The sequence below is a fragment of the Cupressus sempervirens genome, chromosome 11 (assembly GCF_028749045.1).
Source record: "Cupressus sempervirens isolate cs-2001-9-10 chromosome 11, ASM2874904v1, whole genome shotgun sequence".
NCBI classification, from domain to species: Eukaryota; Viridiplantae; Streptophyta; class Pinopsida; order Cupressales; family Cupressaceae; genus Cupressus; species Cupressus sempervirens.
In genome coordinates, this window is record NC_143128.1 from 162,154,411 (window position 1) to 162,167,185 (window position 12,775).

Below are 12,775 nucleotides of genomic sequence, written 5' to 3' on the forward strand. Positions count from 1 at the left end.
AACAAAGCTAGCTAGCCTCTATGTAGAAGAGTGGATTTATTTTCGACCAGGATCATCCCATGCTCAGACAGTAAACTCACATATTTTCAAAGATACATATATTTTTTGTAGGGATGTGACCGTGCTAGAAACCAATGGAAATGAGATATTCTGGTATTTTTACAATAATAGGTTTTGCAGGTTTGAAAAGATGGTTATGAATGTAGACTTGGTGAAGGCTTTAATAAAATACTACAATCCTACAAATCATGAATTCTATAGGAAGGATATGAGTTTACTATGCAAATTGGATAGAGATACCTTCATTGAATTTTTTAACATGGGAGGACCAATGAAAAATCCCAATGAGCAAGAGATGATGAATGAGACATTCAAGAATCATAAGAGTTTCTTCACTGGAAAGGTCATGCGAAGACATATCCCCAAATCCAAGAAGGGGAAGGGCGAGTTCCCAAAGAAGGTAGGAGATCTCATGCCTCTAGAATCCTTCAACATATACTTATACTTCCAATATATTATGTTTGGAGTGGATAAGGTAATTGGACTAAATGGCACAATGAATGCTCCTAGAAATATATCATTGCTCTAGACATTCAAGACGTGCACCATAATGTAGGATATGATTTTGTGACACATATAATCAATGTGATGCACAATGAAATTATTGTTGCTTAGAGGGGAGAGATGGGGAATTTCAAATTCCACTACTACTCATTATTGATGTGCATCATCCTCTACAACAATATATGGTACATCAGTCCTGATTTCATTGAAGGAACAGAGGAGAATGGAGAAAACCTTCCCATGTAGCTATGGACTCGATTATGGTAAAGGTTTTATCCCTATTCGAATGTTGTTGCTTTTTATAATGATTTTGTTTTTCTGATTTCCAATATGATTGTTGATATGACAGAGATGGTTCCTAGGGGTGTCAAGATGTTGATTAGACCCTCTGCATGTCCTAATGGGAATAGAAAGTTAGGCCATGATTAGGCTAGTTTGTTTCTTTTTGAAAAATTTTTTTTAACAAGGGTTTATGGATGTCCCCAACCCCACCATGTTTTGACTAAATATATTCCAGAGAGATTGGGGACAATAGAATTTTTCTAGCAGTTAGTAATGATGAATAGGGAATATCTATGACCTATAGTAAAAATGGTTCCTTTGTTCCAAGAAATATCAAAATATGAGATTTTGTCATAGGGAAGGATATCATAGAAGAAATAGATGCATGCATGAGTGAATTCCTATTGCCCTCAACCCCTTCTAGAACCTATGATCCTATTGACTTGGTTAGGTGATCCAGGAGGATCTTCAGGACCTAAAATTGAAGTGTTCCAATTTCTCTCGGAAGTAGTGCCATCGCATAGAGCACAAAATTTTGAATCTGGCACAACTGGAATGGATGAAAAAGGAGTCTGTTTGTGCAAGATATTGCCGGTCAAAGCTTGGTCAAAGGCTGGTCAACTCAGCGAACCAGGAATAGAGGTCAACAAAAAAGGTGAAAAAATAATCATCTCCAAAGTGGTCAACAATGGATTTCAAATCAAAGAGCTTGTCGAGAGCTTTCTGACGGTGTTTGTTTCATTAGAAAAGGAGTCCGTACGTGAAAGTTATGCCATTTTAAAGTTTGGAGTAAAAGATGAATATTGATGATGTCATCATAACGTCAGCAAAGTTATCAACATTCGACACATGGCATCTCGAAGGAAGGTTTGTTTTTCATTTAAAAAAGAGTTCATAGTCGGATTTGAACTCATGACCAATGACCTCCAAAATTAATACATTAACCATTAGACCATGTATGACATTTAAAATGCATTGACGGCAATATAGATTTAAACATTCCTTAGCGCAATTTCAAAAAAAAAGGAAGGCCGCCGGCGGGGTTGGAACCCCCGGCCGGCAGCTTATCAAAACATATGATGGCCGTTGCGCTAAACCCACGTTGCAAAATAATTTAGGCGCTATTTTTATTTGAAGCTTATCTATCCGTGGTTTCGGGCTTAAAAGCTGCCGGTGGGGTTTGAACCTCGACCGGTCGGGCCTCCAAAATAAGCATTGCCACTGCGCCACACTGAGCACTTAAAATATTTGTGGCATAGGTTTATTTTAAACCTTATCCGTTGCCACGAACCCTTTTAAATAAGGGTGTTTGTTGTTAAATGGCTAAGATAAACCCCCTATTTTTCATTTAGCCGAATATTTCAAAGGCTAAAAAAGGGATTTCGGATATGGGATAATAAATAAGCCCTTTATCCATTTTAGCCTAATTTTGGCATATTTTCTTGTATATAAAGGGGGGAATGTAGGCTTAAGAGGGGGGGATCCATCAGTTGATCATCCAACTCTTCTCAAATCTTCTCGTAGAAATTCTTCTTATAAGCCAAGCATTCCTTGGAGGAATTTGTGTAACTTGGCGAAGAATCTACATTGTGTAAAAGCTTTTGCGAAGCTTCTTCATGTTCTCTTGTAAGGACGTCTTGCCAACGTGGGAGCTATTGACATAGGTGGAGCTGCTTTCTTGAGGCCTCTTGTAAGACAAAAGCTGATTTTTTTTTGTAGCCTATGGCGTTTCCAAGTCTTGAAGGCAATAGATCGATTCATTTTTCTGACGAATCCGGAGACGTAGCCGATGTTCGGTGAACTCCGTTATCATCTCGGTTCTATTCTTTTGTGATTTTCTTGCAGTTGTTTTTCTGAGCTTAGTAGATTAAAGATTTGGATTTACATATTGGATTCAAATCAATAATTAAAAGATCCTGATGTTAGATTTTACTAATGTAATCTTTGTAAGTCTAACCCGTGAGCTATTCTAAGTAAGTACTCGATTAGTTTTACGGATCAAGTGGTATCAGAGATAGAATCACTGGATCATAATCAGATCATTAGGCATGTCCTAGAGTAGATGAGGAAATATACTCTGCCAAGTAGCAAACCCTATTGGGAGGAAGATGTGATTATGAATTGCCTAGAGACGGAGGACTACAGAGACAAGACTTTGAGATGGAAAGAGGTCATAAGGGTGGGAGAGGGAATGAAAATAATTGATCCCCCATTTAAGGGGTTTTACCAAGAAGAGATACTTGGATAGGTATAATAAATGCCTAAACAATTATGATGCCATAATGTCTCAAGTACCTACTAAAATAAGAGACAGAGCAAAGCCTCAATCTCTACAATAGGATGATGTTATAGAAATTGATGTGGAAGTTGATCAAGTTGAGAGTTCATCATGAGCCCAAGGAGGTAGGAAACAACAAAAAATAATAGAAATCCTAAACAAGATAAGGGAGAAGGAACTGCAGATTTTGCCAAGGGGTACAGAATATTTTGATGATATAAGGCATAATTTCTTGATAAAGCAGGCTGGCCAAAATGAATGAATCCCTAACAAGATTGAGCTTCAAATAAGGATGTTGGATTAAAGGATAATCCAAGCTCAAGAATTTATGAAGGATGAAAAATTCATGAATTAAGAGGTGTTCAAATCATTTTTGTTCAAAATTAAACAAAAAGAACTCACTCTTCAGATGCAGCCAAGAGATTAACAAGAGAAAATAGTTGAATTGGTTTAAAAGTTACAAGAGTATGACCCAAATAGCAAGAATCTCACTGTGAATGAGGCCAAGGAACTAGTGGAGAGGAGTGTGATGTTACTCTTCTCAGGATGGGAGCTCACCTCATCCTTGATGCTGAACTAGATTAGAAGGCAAGATAAATTTGTCTCATTTGAGGAGACAAATATTATAGGAAAGTTATAGGGGTCTGGATTCAATGTGGACTCCAAGATGATGGCTATATAGAGCCTAGCCCCTAAATCTAACAAGCCAACTCTAATGGAAGTCAGAGATTCCCCCCAAGGAAACATGGTATTCTGGATTGTCACAACTACTTCAAGTGACCAAATTCATAATCTAATTAATAGTACTTCACTAATGGGGAAGAGCAAAATGGATATCCTAGAAGACCAATTATATCAAACTTATAGCATATTCATTGATATAAGGAAGAAATATGAGGAAGAACTCAAAAGAACATATGTACTATAGAAAAGAGTGGCTACCCTCATGGATGAGGTGAGGAATTTAAGAAATGTAAGCAAGCCTATCACAAAGGTCAAGGATCAAGAGATCCAAACTAAAGTTGATGCAACAAATGTGGGTATAGATCAACAAATGGAAGTGGATAAGCTAGAAGCTAGAAAAGAAACAGAGATCAGAACAATGGAGAGCATGCTCTCACATAAGATAAGTGTTCTTAAACAGGTTTCTCAGGGTATTCATAGTAGTTATATTGCATTGCATGGAGTAGAATACTAGTGTACGGAAGCACTACCCATTATTTCACCCTTATTTACTAAATGGGGCCCTTACATACCATTCTTTGATAAACTAGTCCCAATTTTTTCCAAAAAGAAATAATTGCCTAAAGAAACCATTATTTCCACAAGGAAAATGGTAAATAGAGTGAAAGAATTAAATGTAGTCTTTTCTGGGAAATTGTAGTTAATAAGCAATAAAATGAAGACCATTGCCAATGACACACCTAGTTTTATCTAGAAGATAATTGATGATGAGAATAAGATAAGGGATTGACAAGAATGGTCAGATTCTTTTGATGGCATTTTGAAGCATGAGAGGTTTATTGTGTACAACAATGGAGAAACAGATATTGCAACATCAAGCTGGAGGCAGGCATGAACAAGGCAGTTGTAGAGGTTAGATATTTAACTAATGAAAAGTGGAATAAGTGCCTTAAAAAATTGAATATAGTTAGGGGAGCCACCTAGCCAGATGAAGAATCAAATATTACCATAAGGGAGGTGATAGTTGACACAAAGGCAATTCTAAATGGAGATAGCGATCGGGCATGCAAAAAAAGGTCAAAGAACATCAAAAGGAAGGACAACTATCTAATAGAGACACCTTATCTTTGTGGTTCACCTGCTATGGGTGTGCTCTCATTACAAATTAATATAGTTAATCATGAACATCAAAATTGATAGCTATTCAAATTTTGGCTATCTCCAACATTCTTTTTGTAACTGTTTTGTCTCAAATGAAGAAGTTATTGTAACTAGATTTTCAGTATGTGTCATCCCATCTGAAGGTTATTGCAATTCTTTTTCTATAAAAGGATTTTGAAGATGTGGAGTGAGGGTCCGAGTTTCTTTTGGCTGAACTAGGTTTTGTTCATGTTTTGAGTCAATCCATGCACACTGTAATTCAGTTCCAAAATTGAATAGAAAGTTAATAATTGTTGGTCTATTTGAGTTGTTTTCTAATAGGGATGGTCATTAAATTATATATAGTTTAAAAGAAGTTAGTACAAATTGTAGAAAGCTAGTTGTTCATCCTAGATCTTGTCTATTCTTTTATCTCCATCTTGAACTCTGAGAATTAATGGAAAAGTTTATTAAATTTCAGTTGTAATTCATTTTGAATTATATTTTAGTTTACTTTTGCTAATAATCTAATGGGTTATGTAAAGGATTAATGTAAATTGGAAGAACTTTATGATTTTCATTGAAGATTTTGGTAAGTATGAGATCTGGAAATGAACATTGATAATCTTTTCACAAAGTGTTAAGATAAGATCTAGAAGTAGATGTCTAATCCCTGTGAGTCTATAGCCCAGTAGATAAGGCACTAGTCATCCTTGAAGTTGATCTAGTTGGAATGTCTTATACTGTGAAAAAAATTCATATGAATCAATCATTTAATGTTCTATTATTGGAATTTGAAACATCAATCTATGCATGATTGATGGACTTTAGGGTTTGGTAAGATAGCCATTTATCATCTCTTTTGTTATCATAGAATTAGAATAATTAGGGATGAATCATCTATTATTTTGGAATTCATGTTGAGTTTTGAGTTTCAATAACTTAAATTAACTTCTAACAAGGTCCATCCTTTCACAAGGAACTTCAATATTAGTACACCATCTTGTGGGTACCATCCCTACAGAGGTTTTCCCTTTGATCAGGGCTTTTGCTAGTTAACAAACCTGATGTTATTGTGTATGGTTATCTTTCTGTGGTTTTTGCATCTATTATTTACATGTCTCAAAATTAATAAGGATATTGCCTGAATGTTGCAGAATTCAAAGTGGAGAAGACATTAGATTCTTATCACTTGGTCCTTTTAGCTTGTATTTTAGAATGTCAATCATAGTCTCTAGCTAATTCCTAGGTTTTCTAATCATCTAAGAGGTTGTTAAAATTATGTCAAATAATAAGCCAAAACTAACGTGGACTGAGATTTTTACTAATTGTATTTCATTAAATTCTAACAAGGTCCATTCTTTCAAAAGGAACTTCAATATTAGTACATCATCTTGTGGGTACCATCCCTACTGAGGTTTTCCCTTTGATCAGGGCTTTCGCTAGTTAACAAACTTGGTGTTATTGTGTATGGTTATCTTTCTATGGTTTTTGCATCTATTATTTACATGTCTCAAAATTAATAAGGATATTGAGAGTTGTTTTAATTGCATAACTGTTTCACCACCTCCCCCCTCTCAGTTATCTTGGTGGACTTTACTTTCTAATACCCTTTCAGTTTGAAGTGATATGGTTCAAGGACCCTAGTATTATGGAGAACATTGTATATTGGTGGACAAATGTTCCTAACAGGGAAGGGATTAAAAGCTTTATCTTCATCAAGAAGTTATAATATTTAAAGGAACAACTAAAGATACATAATAGAGTGGAATTTAAGAATGTATTTGTAGAAAAATTCAACAAGGAATTATAATTAGAAGCCTTAAATCTAAACATTATTGAAAATAGCATGTTTGAAGCAGATTTTGTTTAGGAAAAGGAGCTTCAAAGAAGATACTCTAAAATTTTAGATTAAAAAAAAACCTTTTGGAGGCAGAAATCTAGAGAAACTTGGTTGAATGATGGGGATAGAAAGACAAAGCTATTTCACAACTCAATGAAGGTAATAAGATCTCAAAACAAAATATTTTCAATCAAAGATTTACATGTTAATATTTTAGAAAATGCTAATGATATTAATAAAGAAGCATTTTGAGTTTCTTTTCTAATATATTAACAAAGAATCTTAATGAGGAGAAAGTGGTTGGAGAGATTCTAAATATAATCCCTAGATGTATCAATGATAAGAAAAATAATATGTTAATGAACCCCAGCTCCAAAAAGAAAATGAAATTCACCCTCTTTAACCTAGGAAGTGAGAAAGCTCTAGGCTTGAATGATTTTCCAACTTTATTTTTTTAGAAATCTTGGCATATTTTTTAGGATGAGTTATGGGAGGCAGTAGATGAATCTAGGAATGATGGTTTCATTTTTAGAGATTTTAATAAACACCTTTCTAACTTTGGTGCACAAGAAAGGTGAGAAATCTACCTTTTAAGACTTCAGATCTGTCACTTTGTGTAAAATAATTTATAAGGCAATTACAAAAGTGATAGAAAATAGGTTTAAAAGGTCCTACATTTAGTCATCCCTATAATACAGAGTGGTTTTTCTCCTAATAGGTCAATCTTTGAAGGTTTGATAGTGGTTCGTGGAGCTATACATTATATTATAACAATAAAATCAAATAGAATGATAATAAAATTGAACATTGAAAAGGCTTATAATAATGTAAATAGGGGTTTTTTGTTGGCTACATTGGAGAAATTTGGTTTTCACTCTAGTTAGCTGAAGTGAGTTAAAGGTTTTATTTTCTTTCCTAGGTTCTCAATTTTGGTCAATGAAAATTCACAAGGTTTCTTTGATAAAACTACACGTATTAGGAAAGGAGATCCTTTATCTCCTTCCCTTTTTATAATCCTTGATAAGGTATTAGGAAAATTAATTTCTCAAGCTATACTTAATGGAAAATGGAAAGGAATTTATATTGTTAATGGTGTGGACCCAGTCTCTTACTTACAATTTGTAGATGATACCCATTCAATGTATGAAGCAACACTTTCTAAAGAAAAAGTAATAAAGAGATCCTTGGATAAATGCAATGTTCCTTTAGTTCAAAATATTAATTAGTTGAAGTTGGAGGTCCTTTTCTTCAACATCAACCATTAAATGTAGAGATTGATCACAAGAATCTTGGGCATGAAAACTAAACCTTAGAATCCCTTTATTTGAACGTGTTGGAAAACCCAGTCTAGCTAAGGATTTAATTTATAACTTCTTACCATGCCTTTTGATACCCACATTCTAAACTTCCAAGCTAACTCTGCAAAGTAAAATTTGGTTGGTTTTTAATTGCTGATGATAGTTTATGAACTATGACCTATGAAGAAGATAGAATTGTGAAAATATGTTGAAGTTGAACCATCAAATTTAGAACTTCAAGTTCTACTTCGGCTTCAAGATCGAGTCTCCAAAAAGCTAAATTGTCAATACATTCCAAGGTGCAGCATACTCATGCGAAGTTGAACTCAAACTTGAACTAAAGATTTCAAAGTTCAACTTAAACTTCAAATTTGAATCCAATTTCAAGACTAAGTTTCAATTTTCAGAAGCCTCAGTTTGAACTCAACATGCAAGATCACAAATGCAGATTCAAGTTCCTAGTCTGAAGTTCAGCTTCAGATTTAGAGTTATGTACAAAGAAATGATTATGGGTGCAATTCAATGGTTCAAAGATTTAGGGGATAGGTGGCTCAAGTTCAAAACTAAGCTCAGATCATGTTTCAAGGTTCCAAGTTCAAGATACATGGCTCAAAGTTTCAAAGTGTGGGCCTATGGATTAAAGATCTAAGTTTGAGTTCGAGTTCAAGATTCAGTTTCATCATTCAAAAGTAAAGGCACAAGCGTTGCAAGTCTGGTAGTTGCTGTAGAACCAGAATCAGTATGCAAAGAACATTAACAAATGAAGTAAACATTCACAAACCAAAAACTAAATTCACATATATGCTTAGACTAAGAAAGAAAATAAGAAGTGCAAACCTCACAAGAGAAAACACTCCATGCTTTCTTGATTCTGTAGATGTGTCCTTTTGCTGTGGATGTATGCTCAAGATGCTCAAAAGTTGCTTCAATGGAGATGGGTAATGACAAATTGGTAGCTTTGTGAGCTCTCAATTTGGCATTATAAGGGTATGGTTGATGGCTTTGGTTCTCAAAATAGCATGGTAACTTTAGCTCAAAGATTGTTGATGAAATGGCTTGGGATGGGATTCAATTTATAGGCTAAGGGGTAGAGGGATGGAGGGCTTAGATGCAAGGATGGATGAAAGCTTAAGGAGGGCTAAGATGCACTCAAAGGGGAGCACATGGATTGTGCTTGTTTAGCACCAATGGAAAGGTGACACTTGTCACAAGGAGGATGAGTGTGAGAGGGTAGGGTTAAGGGTTGGTTAAAGTCATGATGAGTGGGGTTGAGTATGTAAGAGGGATGTAAGAGGAATGAGTGTGGAAGAGGGAAGAGTGTGGAAGATGGGTGTAAGAGTCATGAGTGGGCTTGTAAGAGTCTTTATGTTTTGTAAGAGCACTCATGACTTAGTGGTTGGGTTTTTTTTGAGGGGAGACTTTGGTTTGGATTAGGAAAGTCTTAAACTTGTTTAAGGAATGTGACAACATTAGGGGGTGGATTAGGCTTGGGTTTAGGATTAGATTAGGGATGTTAGAGATGTGCAAGTGGATGGCATTAATGAGGGTGGGTGAGTTAGTGGCTAAGCTTGGTTAGTATGGGTGGATGGGGTGGATTAGGCTAAATGGAGGATTAGAGATAGGTTAGGGGTTTTTGAATTTGAGGATTTCATTTATCAAATAGATTTATTTAATAAATGGGGATTTTGGAATTAGATAGAAGAAAAAGATTTAATTGATAAATAATAGATTATTTGATTTATCAATTAGGACTATAGATGATTAATTAAATTAATCAACTAGGGGATGACAAAGGATTAATTAAATACAAATTTAATTAATAATGCCCTTTTTAGATAACTAAATAGGATTACTAAAATAGTGTAATCAAATTTAGGTGTCTACAGTTGCTAGTGTAGTCTGTTTGTTGGCCAGTGTTTTTCCTGAGAATATTCGCTGGGATATATTAAGCCCAGCAAGTATGAAATAAGCATTAGTTGAAGGTGCTGCAAAACTTGGTGGGCCAAATATGTTTGAGCAGGTTGCTAGTCAACTTGATTTGCTTGAATCATATGAAATTCTTCTCAAGTACAGACCTCGGGCAAGTATTCTTCCAAGTATTATTGATTTTACAGATTGTTCTTACGCATGGCCCTTTTGTCGTCAACCATTATATGCAGATGCAATGGCTGTTATGTTCAATGCAACTATTTTGAATGGTATGGGAGTGACTGGGCATGTTGAGAGTGAACCAACATGGCATCCCTTCGATGAGGTTGCGAATTTACTAAATATTCACTTCACCTATTCGGATGTTATTTGGCCATGGATTGGTTGCTTAGCTTTGCACATGCAAATTAAGGATGAAGGGGCTCAATTTTCGGGACTTCTAGAGGGCAATGTAACACTCACGGTAGTTTCACCTCCTGCAAAAGGCAAAACCATTTCTCGGAGAAGCATTTGCATACTTATTTTAAAATTACAAGTCATTCTGACTCCACCTCATTCTCAATGGATTCTGTGGGATCAATTTCACAGTATTAAATATCCTCCTGGATATATACCCGAGACTCCCTAGATGTAAAAAATGATATTCTTGATTGGCATGGTGACCACCCACATACAAATTTTCATGGGATGTTTGATATGTTGAGAGATGCTGGATACTAATGGAAATTTTGGGGTTCCCGTTGACTTGTTTCAATGCCAGCCAGTATGGTACACTCCTGATGGTAGATCTTGAGGATGAATTTTACAAAGAAGAGATTGATAAACTAGAGAATGATGTAAAGATTCATGGTTTGGGGTTGGTTGTATTTGGAGATTGGTATAATGTGGAGACCATGGTGAAGATGAGATTTTTTTTTTTTTGATGACGATACATGTAGTTGGTGGACTCCAGCTACTGGTGGTGCCAATATACCTGCACTCAATGATCTACTCAAACCTTTTGGTATAGCTTTTGGGGACACTATCCTGAATGGTGCATTTTTCATAGCAGGAGAAAGAAGTCATTATGCATCTGGCATAGATATTGCAGAGTTTCCAGTAGGTGGCTTCCTTCATAATTTCTCATTTCAAGATAATTTTGATGGTAGCACCGCACAGAATGTAGTGCAGACATCTGGTCTAGCCAAAGCAGAATCTTCTATTCTTGGAGCTTTAGAATTGGGTGGTGGAACTGGTCGTGTTGTAGTATGTGGGGATTCAAATTGTTTGGATAGTAGCCAAATGGTGATTAATTGCTACTGGCTTCTTAAGAAGCTTCAAGATTTCATTTAGTCATAATATTAAAGATCCCAGGATATTCCCATCATCAAACAGATTATCTTCTCCACTGATCAGGAATGATGGTTCTTTACTAGCCTGTCAAGAAGATGTTAATCTTTCATAATATTCTTTGGTGATGAATCGCAATCTAATGTGTGGGAATGATGCTTGTTTTGAGGTGTGGAGAGCAAAGGGTTATAATACACAGACTTGGAGGAATAGAAAACTACCAGGGATTCCTAGTCGTTTCATAATATGACAGCCGATGAGAAGCAATCCTGACACATTTCAAAGCATGATTGGTGCAAGGCCTGCCATTGGATATGGTTTTGGTCTTGGCAAAAATCAAGGTTTAGAACAAGTTGGGAATCATTCATTGAATATTCCTCTTTCAAAAGAAATATCTCTACAAACATCTCAAGCAGAAGACAGTGTGCAAAAATGGACCTTCTTGGCTGGCGTATCGACCTTAGTTGCATTTCAGTGGCTTGTCCCAGTTATTCTCTGTATTACTGGGTTTCTTCTGGGTTTGAGCTTCCGGCGAGTGAGGCAAAGGCGGCGTAAGAGAGCATGGAAAGCAATAGTGCATTCCATTATGTTTTGACAGTTTGACACAACTTATAACAGTCGACACTCTTGGTCAAAATGCATATGTGTATGGGAATGCTGACTTTGCATGCTTTCTATTTGATAGAATAAATCGATGTTGAAAGAATTCCTGTTTGGCGTGAGCACAATCTTAAGTTAAAAAAAATCAGGAGGCCAATCACATGATACGTAACATACTGCCACCTGCACAAAAGACATATGGGCCTCTTTTCTAATCAGTTATATATTTGTCCTTATCACTAAAACTATAACATGTGCAAAACATTAAAGTTTTATAAAGTAATGTTAGGGATGATAATAAAAAATATGAAGAATTAGTTATTATAACTGAAAAGGAGCATTAGTTGAAAGGAAAGAAAAGGATAAATATGTGAACATGGGAATGTACAGGGGTTCTTCTTTTTCAATCGGGAAGTTTTACAGCTATCAGAAGGAGAAGACAATGTTATTTTGTGACAGGGGAAAGATATTTGTTTTATGCAGATTGATTGTGATAAGGGGATAGAATAATACTATTATTGTTTTATCATGTTTCTAAAATAAAGAGAGATATAAGTGTGTTTGATTTTGCAGTCATATGCATTTGTATTTCTGATTTACAAGGATTTTGAGTCCTTTTATTTTTGTTTTAGATGCAGTCCTTTATTGCTCTGTTGAATGTGATATATGTAGTCTTGTGGTTATGTATTCACACTTTTGCATAATGATATTTGCAACTCTTCCTGTCTCTTCTGTAATGTGGAAAGTCAAATAGGTGATCATAGGGTTATTTATTTGCTTTCTCTCTTTAGGTGTTAATTTGATAATTGCATTTCATCCATATTGATG

General features: G+C 35.4%; 1 pseudogene; it reads left to right on the top strand.

Annotated features, from left to right (window-relative positions):
* The window catches only part of LOC149528694 (subtilisin-like protease SBT6.1), a 28,420-nt pseudogene extending 16,478 nt beyond the window's left edge, over positions 1 to 11,942 (top strand).
* The last annotated feature ends 833 nt before the right edge of the window (positions 11,943 to 12,775 follow it).